The sequence below is a fragment of the Capsicum annuum genome, chromosome 5 (genome assembly GCF_002878395.1).
Source record: "Capsicum annuum cultivar UCD-10X-F1 chromosome 5, UCD10Xv1.1, whole genome shotgun sequence".
NCBI classification, from domain to species: Eukaryota; Viridiplantae; Streptophyta; class Magnoliopsida; order Solanales; family Solanaceae; genus Capsicum; species Capsicum annuum.
In genome coordinates this window covers 199311630-199323520 of record NC_061115.1, presented here as the reverse complement: position 1 = coordinate 199323520, position 11891 = coordinate 199311630, and positions in this window count along the sequence as shown.

Below are 11891 nucleotides of genomic sequence, written 5' to 3'. Positions count from 1 at the left end.
AGAAATCTTACGTTGGGGAGAGGCTTCATACTCTTTCCAGGGAGTATAACCTCAGCTCAGTGATCACTATCTCAACCTCGGGCTCATAAATCTCAATCCTACAGTGGCACGTAGTTCTGGGGTATGAAATCGCAGTAACTTGTTTGACTCGGTGCTAAATACTACTCCCTTTAGTTAGCTATGCTCAACTCATGGAAATCCACATTAAAACTCGCATAAGGGTTTATTAGGAAACTATTTATGCATTTAACATTATATAAATAACTCTGGGAAGTGGATTTCAAAACTCATGTAAGGATCAAAAGATCAAATACGGTTTGTACTATTTAATATCACTGTATCAACTCATATAAATGCATGGAAAATCATCATGCTTTGTAAGCTTCTCAAATTCTTCAATAATACCAAAAATGATAACTTCAAATCACAATCTCTTGCTCAATTCAATGGAAAACTATAAACAATGTCTCAAATCATGCTCATGGTATTTAACATCATAAAATAATATTCTTTAACTCAAAGAATCCATGAAATTTTATAAATCAATCACATCATACTCAAAATTCCTCAACAAGATACTTTGGGTATAAATTCAATATTTAAAATCATAAAAAATTCGTAAAAATATAACTTTTGGGCACAAGGGCTAAAGGATTGCCCTTGTTCAAACCCCACATAACTTAGATTATGAATTTAGATGAACAAGCTTGATTGAGACTCTTTTTCGTACTCTTGAGTGAGGGTTCTTGAAGCTTTTGACATGGGAAGCTTGAATCTTAAATCAATTTGCAAAAACTATGGTAAAATCTTGAAAAAGGAATTGGGTCTTGCTCTAGAGGGTTAATCTTGAGAGAAAACCCTAGTTCTTGATGCTTTGGATGAATCTTACGTTCTATGATTCATTTTGATATATATATCTAGGTGTTAAAAAAGGTGGAAAAGGACCAAAAAACACTTTTAAAAACGACTTTAAAATGTTGAACGAAATCTGTTATGGCTCATGCGACGGTCCATCGCTGGCTCGACGGTCCGTCTGTTTGACCGTCGTACCTAGGCCAAAATAGGGACTTACTGCCTTAATTGCGATGGTTGGAGCGATTGTCCTTCGCTTGCGCGACGGTCCGTCAGCCTGCCTGTCACTCCTAGGCAGTTCAGACAGTTCTCTATAAAACATCCATATCTTTCTGCTCCGATATCGAATTTTGGAGAAATGGATATCGTTGGAAAGATAATTCAATTTTCCTCATGATAATAAGTCAAAATTAGTAAAATTCTATATGATTTAAATATTACTCACTTAGGAAGTTACCACTTAATCATCTAGAGACGAAATTGGGCTTGAAGAAAGTTTGAGGTATTACATTTCCTCTGGTACAGTCAAAGTTAGAGAGTCGTGTAGAGGAAGATGCCGTGTCAAAGGCAGAGAGTCCTATAGAGGAAGAAGCCTTCATTTCTAAGAAAGTTTTTGATGCATTCTGTGATGAGGTAAGGTTTTTGTCAAATACTTGTTTTACATTAAAAAGTTTTTGTTTATTGATTTTGTATTAAAACAGGTTCGTCAAGAGTTTGAAGGAATTCATAGACTAGTGACAAAAAAGTTCAATCTGATGCTCAAAGAAATTGATCAAAACAAGGTAAAATTTTTATTATTACAATATTCTTTAAAAAATTTATCTGATTTTGAATATGTATTCTTAGTGGATTGAATTATATAAATACAACACATTTGCCAAGTAACTCGTTATATAATTGTACATATATTTTGTTGGAACTATTTGCAGATAAAGAAGCTGAACAACAAAATGTTGATGATGTTGGTTTAGACAAATCTGGACAACACTTCAATCCTAATGTTGTTTAGACTTTGGATAATATGTTTGACGGTACAAAGGTAAATATTAAACTTTCAAATACGTATCTAAAAACACTTTTAAAGATTCTGATATCCAACATATGGATTATGCTGGTGCCGAAACATCACCACAACGATTTAGTCCGAATGTTGATCACAATTTTGGTGAAAATCTAAATGGTACAAAGGTAAATAATTAACTAACATATGTTTATTCATTTGAGTGCACGCATGTAATTTTGTATTTAGCAGTTATATGTTATTTTATATATATCTATATAAACATAGATAACTAAATTTTTGTTTGATGTTGTTTTAATTTTTTTTACTTGTTTACAAGGGGTGCACTAATTTGCATCAAGATAAAACAAACGTTTAAAATGATTCTCAATATTTCATCCCTGATGAGCTTCTCCGATGTATAAATTTGAATTATATACATTCTAAGAAGGTTGTTCAACATGATGGTCGAGTATGTATAATGAATTCAACTTTGAGTTTATGTGATGTAATAATCCAGAGGACAATTACTTTTTTTCTTTTATTTTTTGGGCAGATCAGTGATGAGAAAACGGATGAAATAAATTTGTCTAATTCGCAATTTACAATCCCAGATGAAATGTTACCGAGTTTAAATGCCTACCAGAGAGAAAGCATCACCACACATCCATCGATAACCCATGTAGAAGAACCTATTGATGAAAATTTGAATGATAAAAAGTCTGAGTCTGTTGTTGAAGATGATTGTCAAGTATATATAATGAACATATTTTTGAGGTTATGTGGGTTATTTTGGACAGAACAAATTAATCTTTTTCCTATTTTTTTGAAGACAAACAAAGAGAATGTTGGATTGAGTTCAAAATCAGAGCTGCACGGAGAGGTTGATCTTTGTACAGAGGAGCAAATTATGACAACTCCTAAAATACAAGAACTAAGCACTGATGAACAAAAGGATGAATCAATTTGTCCTGATTCACAAAACACAATTTCTGATGAGCTGATTCCTAGTCTGAATGTCTACAGTAGTAAAAGTATCATTGTTCATCCCTATGCTAATCGTGAATTTCAAAATCCCATACAAAATTTAAGGATTAGGCAACCATCCAAATTCAAGGAGTCGCCATACAAGAGTAAGTTTGGTTTAGCAGCCGGTAAGTACACTAAGATATATATTTTTTAATATAATATGTTTTGCAAATACGTTTTTATTAATTATATTTTTGTATTCTGTAATTATATAGGGAGCTCAGCAGGGTACATACATATATTCTCCCAGAAACATCCATTTGTTTATCACCCGATTGATGGGACAGTGAATACGAAGATGGTCAAGAAGTTCATGGTTTGGATTTCTGTCAACCTTCTAAAAGGTCATGCTAAAAGGTATTTCTTTTGAATTACTTCAACTTATTTTTTTATTTTCATTATGTTTTCATGATTTACCATGTAATGAAAAAAAAACAAAAAGGAAAAAGTGGATCATTACAAAAAGGGCAAATTAGCCATTCTAATGATGCATTTAGAAGTTGAGACTATTGTAGATAGAAATTGATTCTATACTATGGGGTTATCTGATCGGTCATGGACAGACTCGGTTAGTATATTATTTTGATAATTTTTCCTTTATAGTTGTAACACTACTTAAAATACATATTATGTTACCTGCAAATACATATGTGTTTACTAATTTACAAATGTTGTGTCAAAAATACATATATAACTTATTAATATACGTATGAAGTTTTTATTAAATCACATATTGTTGAATATACTTTTTTTTATATTGTTTGTATATAAGTGTAGTTTACAAATGAAATTATACATACGCAAATCTTAGACATTAAACTAAAAAATGCATATGTATTTTATGTTACATATACATGCTAATTTAGTATACAAATTGTTTGAATGTTCTAAGATTTGTGGTGTTAATTACTGCAGCAAATTGATGTTTGCTTCAACTACTTGAGGAAGAAGTCAAAGTATGAGCCCAATAGCTCTTACAAATACAACACAGTAGATTACAACTTCATGAACATAATTAGGTTTGTGATGAATGTTTACTCTGTGGATGATCCAAACCTTAATGCGAGAGGACAGGAGGACCATCTTAACGAATACATCAATGGGTTCCGTATGCATACTGCAGTTCCATGTCATACAGTGGAAGACATTTATATTCTAGTCAATATAAAGGAAAAATATCATTGGGTTCTCGCAGTTTTGTTCTTCTCAGAGAGGTGCATATTCTTATTTGATTCATATGAATCAAGTGGTCATTATACGGTTGTTTTTCCTGAGATAAAAAAAAATTAGCTGACATTATCCCTTTGTGTCTCCAAGCTTGTAATTTCTATGAAAAGAAAGGTATTGATCTTCAAAAGCATCTGAGATACCAAGATAAAGACTCCTTAGATCTTTTTGATGTGTTATTTGAAGATAATTTACCTCAACAACCAAGTGGAAGCTTGTAAGTATTTTAATATACATATACCAAAATTGTAAGTTTGTACAGAATATATTTTAGTTATTAATCAATATTTTTTTAGGGACCGTGGTTTGTTCATAGTTACATACGCAGAGTGCCTTTCATATGGTCAACGAGTTCCTTCGATTGAGTTCAACCCCAATGCACTCCTACAAGCTATGCTACAGTATTATGGGACTATGGCATGCGAAAACAAGAAGCAAATGCTCATAGTGACTTCAAAGTACCCTTGAGGCCTGTTAGGCAAAGTAGAATAACTAGTGTAACTGAAGTTTTTGATGTATGATGGTTGATGGATTTATTTCATTGGATAGTTGACAAATTGGTGTATAGATGTAGGCTCAAATTGTACAAACTAACTTTCTGTTTTGTAGTGTTTCAGACATACTTATTTTGAACTACATGAAAGTAATTCATTTACTCATTTATTTTTAATATTTTTTCAATAATTTTGTACTAAATCTTTTATTATAGTGTTCAGTTGTATTTGTTGCAGTGAGATTTACCTGCAAAATACATATGCAGTTTTAATAATTTGCATTAAAAATACATATGCAGTTACAGTCATATGTATTTAACTAAAAAATACATATGCAGTGTTCAAATTTTTTATGTGAGATTTAGTTTAAAAATACATATGCAGTGTTCAGATTTTTCTATAAAAATATATATGCAGTATACATCATATGTATTTAGCTTAAAAATATATATGTAGTGTTAACATTTTGTAAAATACATACATCATATATATTTTAATGTTTATTTATTTATCTTCTAAAAATAAATCTTAAAATATGTAATTCATATTTTACATTTTTGCATATGACACATTCTCATTCAAAGGATCTACGGGCTGAGGTGGTTGGTTATCATTTTTGCATGCGTTAGCTTGACAAGGAGACATTTTCTATCACGTGAAAGCACGAGTTAGAAGCAGATAGAGACACTGAATGCATGATAGATCATGAAAGAAGAGATGATTTCCTAAAATGCTCCATAGCCTCTTGATCATAGATGTGGTGAGCTTCACACCGATGATCAAGACTCTACATAACATGTCTTGTTTGACTCCCTAGGGCTCTCTAAAACCTTAGACTCTGATACCAAGTTTGTAATGCCCTAAATTTGATTCCCCGGATGCCACACGTTGCTCCGAACTACAAGTAGTCCTGAGCTAACCCTGGTTGCCTTCTACTAAATCGAAATCTCAAAATAAGGGGATATGAATATAAAATCATAATATATATATGGAAAAACTATCTGAATTATCTAAGTGTATCTCAAAATACTAATCTCATCAGTTTGACAAGGCAAGTACTAAAAATCTGAATACTGCAACTAAAATCCAAAACTGAATCTAGTAGTTCGATAAGCCTCTACTGACTGAATATAGAGAGTCACTGGGACAGGCCCCAGCTGACTCAAACTGTCTAAAATGAATACTGAATCATCTACTAATAAACTGGAAATCTAAATAGCTAAGTCGTTGAACTATGAGGACTCACTAACTATAGAGATGTAAATGAGATGCTCGAAAATCACTCACACTGCTGAGACTGAGCACCTGAACCTATATTATGAAACAATGTAGCACATAGACATATATGTGGATCAGTACTGAACATATGGGGGTGAATACAATAAGTAAGTAATATCTTCATAATTTATAAAATCATGCATTCTAAAGGTAAATAACTCACAAAGGCTGGAGAAGTCTGAAAACTGAAGATCATAAATCATGAACAATAAAGCATATAGTATAAATCTTGTGAGCCATTACACTTAGTTCTGAAATCTTTATTTTGTTTTTATGCTCAAATCATACAGGCTTATGTGAAATTTATAAGTTTGTATCTGAAGGCTTATGTAAAGAAATATTTTAAACTCAAGGTTTTAGAAATCTAAAATCTTATTCTGCATGAGAGATTCTTCTAACCGACATAAACCATGTGAGGATTCATGGAGTCCAATGTTCTTTTCCCCCTAAGGAGGAATCCTCATGTTGGGGAGAGGAGTCATACTCTTGCCGGAGAGTATAACCTATCTAAGTGATCGCATATCTATAATCCACGTAGAAGTGGGAACAATCTAAATCCTATCTTGGAAGGTAGTTCTGGGGTATGGAAACGTAGTAACGTACCCATCCCAATGCTAAATACTACTCCCATTAAATGTGTATGCTCATTCTGATGGAAATCCACTTCTAAAATAGTATAATGGTTTACAATGAAAACCAACTATATATCTGTAAAGCTAAATTTGTAATCTGAATCTGTAAAGTGGATTTCATATCTATTCTTGAGACCAAAAGGTCAAATCTTTATCAATAATCTGAAAAAGAGTCTAGTCATAAAGTGCTCATAGCACAATCAACCTTGAAAAAACAGTCTTTAATTAGGGCTTAATGACCCATGCATCAAACTTATGTTAAAACATCATAATATTCATGCTTGGTAATGTAAACATGTATAAATCAACTTAAAAGCTGGAAATTTCTGCAATATGCATAAAAATATGAACATAGACATGCAATTCAACTTCTAAATCCCTTGAAATCTCATAATCTCATAAATAACCATATTGGGTGTAAACCCTAACTTTAATTTCATGGGAAATCACATAAAATTCAGTAAATTTATAATTAAAATAATTTTTGGGAACAAGGATGAAAGGATTATCCTTGTTGAAAAGCCCCACATACCTCAATTGATGAACTGGATGCTAAGGCTTGAATCTTGGATCCCTATTGATGCTTTCAAAGTTGAATTTCTTTGGATTTCTTGAGTTGGGAATCCTTAATTTTGAATTGCCTTGGAGAATTAATGAGGGAATTGGATTTCTTGGGGAGTAAGCTTTGATGATCTAGGGTTTTGTTTAAGAGTATTTTGGTGAAAAGTAGGTATAATATGCTTAGGATAGGTTAAATGATCTGTTATTCACGATTTGGGGCTAGAGAAAAGACCAAAGAGCCTCTTTTAAATGTTTACTCGGACTGGAAAAATTTCTCAAAATTGTCCTACTGTGTAACGCGCCATTATCGCGGTGGCCTACTAGAAACTGCAAACTGGGACCTGGAAAATCACCATGATGCTGAGCTATCATGGTACGCTTCTGAATTGCCATTTTGTCCATCTCTGTGATGCGCCATTATCGCAAAGGCTCACTGGAAAGTGACAATTGGGATATTGGACCTCTCCACAATGCGGTACGATTGTAGTCTCACTAGAATTTGATAATCATGATTTTACACTTCTCCAAGACGCGTTACAGGCCCAAATCACGGTGTTTTACGACTGAAACTTAAAATCACCATAACTTCTCATCCGATTATAGAATTAAGGAGAATCTTATATCGTTGGAAAGCTAATTCAAATTCTTACACATTGGAGAGTCAAAATCTGGAAAATTCTATATGTATGAATATTCATTCTCTCTTGAAGCCAACACTAGACATTCTCAATGTTAAATTGGACTAGGAAAAGTACTTGGTGTTACAATATCTCCCCCTTGGAAACATTCATCCTCGAATGTGGCTAGTTCGACTAAGGACACCGAGGAATATGAGGCTATCTAATAGCATTCACAACTGAAATAAATTGCACAACTAATTCTAAATAATACTGAGCTTCTGAGCTAATCTGTGAGTGCATGAATTTTTAATGAGGATGACTATATAGTTAAATCTGAAACTAGAAAGATACTAAATTAAGGAAGAGTATTACCTTCGACTGAATCTAAATTTGCAGAGAAGAGGTGAGGGTACTTGGCTTACATATCTGTTTCTGCTTCCCAAGTGGTGCCCTCAACAGACTGATTCCTCCAAAGAACTTTGACCAAGGGAACTTGTTTGTTCCTTAGTCTAAGGATCTGATGATCTAAAATATCAACTGGAATCTCTTTATATGAAAGGCTGTTATGAATATTTTAGTTTTCTACAGAAACTACAATAGTGGAGTCGCTGATGCACTTCTTAAGCATAGAGACGTGGAATACAGGATGAACGACTGATAAGTCTGCGGGCAGCTCAAGCTCATAAGCTACTTTCCCAACATGACTCACAATTTTGTAAGGGCCAATATATCGGGGACTAAGCTTCCCCTTTTTGCCAAATCTCTTCACCCTTTTCATGGGTAAAATCTTCAGATACACTAAATCACCAACCTCAAACTTGAGATCCTTTCTTCTCACATCTACATATGATTTCTGACGACTCTGGGCTATTTTCAATCTTTCTTAAATCAACTGAACCTTCTCCATAGCTTCAAATACTATGTCAGGTCCAAGAAAAGCGGCCTCACACAGTTCAAACTAACCTATGGGTGATATACATCTCTTTTCATAAAGAGCCTCAAATAGGGCCATCTGTATGCTAGAATGGTAACTGCTATTATAATCAAACTCAATCAATGGAAAATGCTCATCCCAACTACCTTTGTAATCAAGAGCACATGCTCTCAACATATATTTTAGAGTTTGAATGGTCCTCTTTGCTTGACCATCTTTCTGAGGGTGGAAAACTGAACTAAGATGGACTTGGGTACCAAGACCCTTCTGAAAGGCTCTCCAAAACTGGGAAGGGAACTCCATGCAGTCAGACTAACTCTCTGATGTACAGCTTAGCATAATATTCAGTGATATAAGATGTGTGAATTGGCAAGAAATACGCTGACTTAGTTAATCTGTCTATAAAACCCCAAATCGAATCATGTTGATGACGCAAATGGGGTAAACTAGTCACAAAATCCAAATTCACCTCTTCCCACTTACAAGTGGGGATACAAAACTCTTGCACCAAACCACCAGGTCTTTGGTGCTCCACATTAACCTGTTGAGAAGTTGCACACTTTGCTACAAACTCTTCTATATCTTTCTTCATACCACATTAACCTGTTGAGAAGTTGCACACTTTGCTACAAACTCTTCTATATCTTTCTTCATACCACTCCATTAATAGATTTCCCGCAAATCATAGTACATCTTGGTGGCTCCTGGGTGAATCTAATAATGCACTCCATGCGCTTCATCCATAATTCTCTGTCTCAACTCATTAACACATAGCATGCAAATCTACTTTGGTATCTCAACACACCATCTCCCCCTTGGGAGAAAACCTCTACTTTTTTGGTCTTTAACTGGCTCCTTCAGTTTGAACAAACTAGAATCCATATCTTGTTTCTCCTTCACTTTCAAAACTAGGGAAGATTCGGAGCTACTCTAAAGCCAAACATTCCCTTCGGCCGAATCAACCAACCTAACACCCAATCTATCCAAATGATGAACTTTTCGAGCTAAATTTTTCTTATCGTTCTTCACATGAGCAACACTGTCCATACACAATCTACTAAGGGAGTTTTCCACTACATTACCCTTACCCGGATGGTACAACACACTCATGTCAAAATCTTTCAACAATTCTAACCACCTTTCTGACGGAGATTCAACTCTCTCTGGATAAACACATACTGAAAACTTTTTTGATCCATGAACATATCAACATGCACCATATACAAATAATATCTCCAAATTTTCAAAGAAAACACAATAGCAGCTAATTCAAGATCATGGGTTGGGTAATTCTTTTCACGAGGCTTAAGTTGCCTAGAGGCATAGCCTATGACCTTACCACTCAGCATGAGAACAGAATCCAAATAAACTCTAGAGGCATCACAATAAACCAGAAAACCATCAGTACCATTAGGTAATGCTAAAATGGGGGCTGAAGTGAGTCGAGTTTTCAACTCCTGAAAACTCTTCTCACAGTAATCTGACCACAGAAACTTAACTTTCCTTTGGGTCAATCTAGACATAGGAGATCTATGGATGAGAAACCCTCAATAAAATATCTGTAATAACCAGATAGACCTAAGAAACTCCTAATGTCTGATAGAGAGATAGGTCTAGGACAATTCTTATGACTTCTATCTTTTGGAGATCAACTCTAATACCCTCACTAGAAACAATATGACCAAGGAAAGCTATTGACCTTAGCCAAAATTTTCACTTTCTAAATTTGGTGAACAATGGTGATCCCTAAGAGTCTGTAACACAATTCTAAGATGGTCTGCATGATCATCCTTACTACAAGAGTAGACAAGGATGTCTTCTATAAAGACTATGATAAACATGTCCAGATACTGTTTGAACACTCTATTCATCAAGTCTATGAAGACTGCTAGGGCATTGGATAGTTTGAAGGACATGACTAGAAACTCAAAATGACCATAACGGGTTCTGAAAACTGTCTTAGGAATATCACATTCCCTTACTTTAAGCGATGATAGCCAAATCTAAGGTCTATATTTGACAAATGACTTGCACCTTGGAGTTGATCAAATAATTCATCAATTCTAAGAAGAGGATATTTGTTTTTGACTGTGACTTTATTCAGTTGACGATAGTCAATGCACATACGCAAAGAAGCATCTTTCTTTTGCATGAATAGGATGAGAGCGCCCCATGAGAAATGCTAGGCCTTATAAACCTTTATCTAAAAGATCTTTGAGTTATTATTTCAACTCCTTAAGATCAGCGGGAGCCATATGATATGGAGGGATATAAATAGGCTGAGTATTAGGAAGAAGGTCAATACCAAATTCTATCTCTCTATCGAGAGGTTTCCCTGGGAGATCTTCTGGAAAAACTTTAGGAAACTCATTGACCACTCGAACGGACTGAATTGTTGAAGTCTCAGACTTTGTGTCTTTGACTCAAAATAGGTGGTAAATTCAAACTTTGGATATCAACTTTATGGCCTTAAGATAAGATATGAAATGACTCTTGGGAGACACTGAATTACTTGACCAGTCAAAGATTGGCTTATCTGGGAACTGAAACTTCACCACTCGGGTGCGAATATCTATGGTTGCATAACAACATAACAAGAATGGAGCCAATCCATACCAAAAATAAGATCAAAATCAACTATATCTAACTCTATTAAGTCTGCTAACATGACCTTATGAATAACAATGATAGGACACTTTTCATAAATCTACTTAGCAACAGCTGACTCACTTACTAGGGTAGAAACCAAGAAAGGCTTAGGAATCTTTTCAGAACTTACCTTAAAATTCACTGCAACTAATGGGGTCACATAAGAGAAACTCGACCTAGTGTCTAACAACACATAAATATCAAGATGAAAGACACAAAGCATACCAGTAACAACATCTGGGGAAAACTCTTACTCCTGGCGGGCTGGCAACACATAGAACCGATTCTGGCACTGATCACCACTGGTACTGGATGAAGCGCCTTGAGGGGGGCTGGGCTAACTAGAGGATCTTGTACACTAGTAGCCTGAGTCTGGGGGCGGACATCCTTATTTTCCTTTCTAGCATATAGGCACTCTTTAATTCAGTGGCCCATTTGGCCATAACCATAATAACCTTTCTGACCCCACAAATATTCACCCGCATGATTCTTACCATACTTAGCATATAGGGGATGATTGGGCTTCTCACTCACACTATTCTGAGATCTGGACATAGACGACCTACCCCACTACTCCTATTTGTTATTGGGTGCAAGAGCACTAGCTGATGAAGG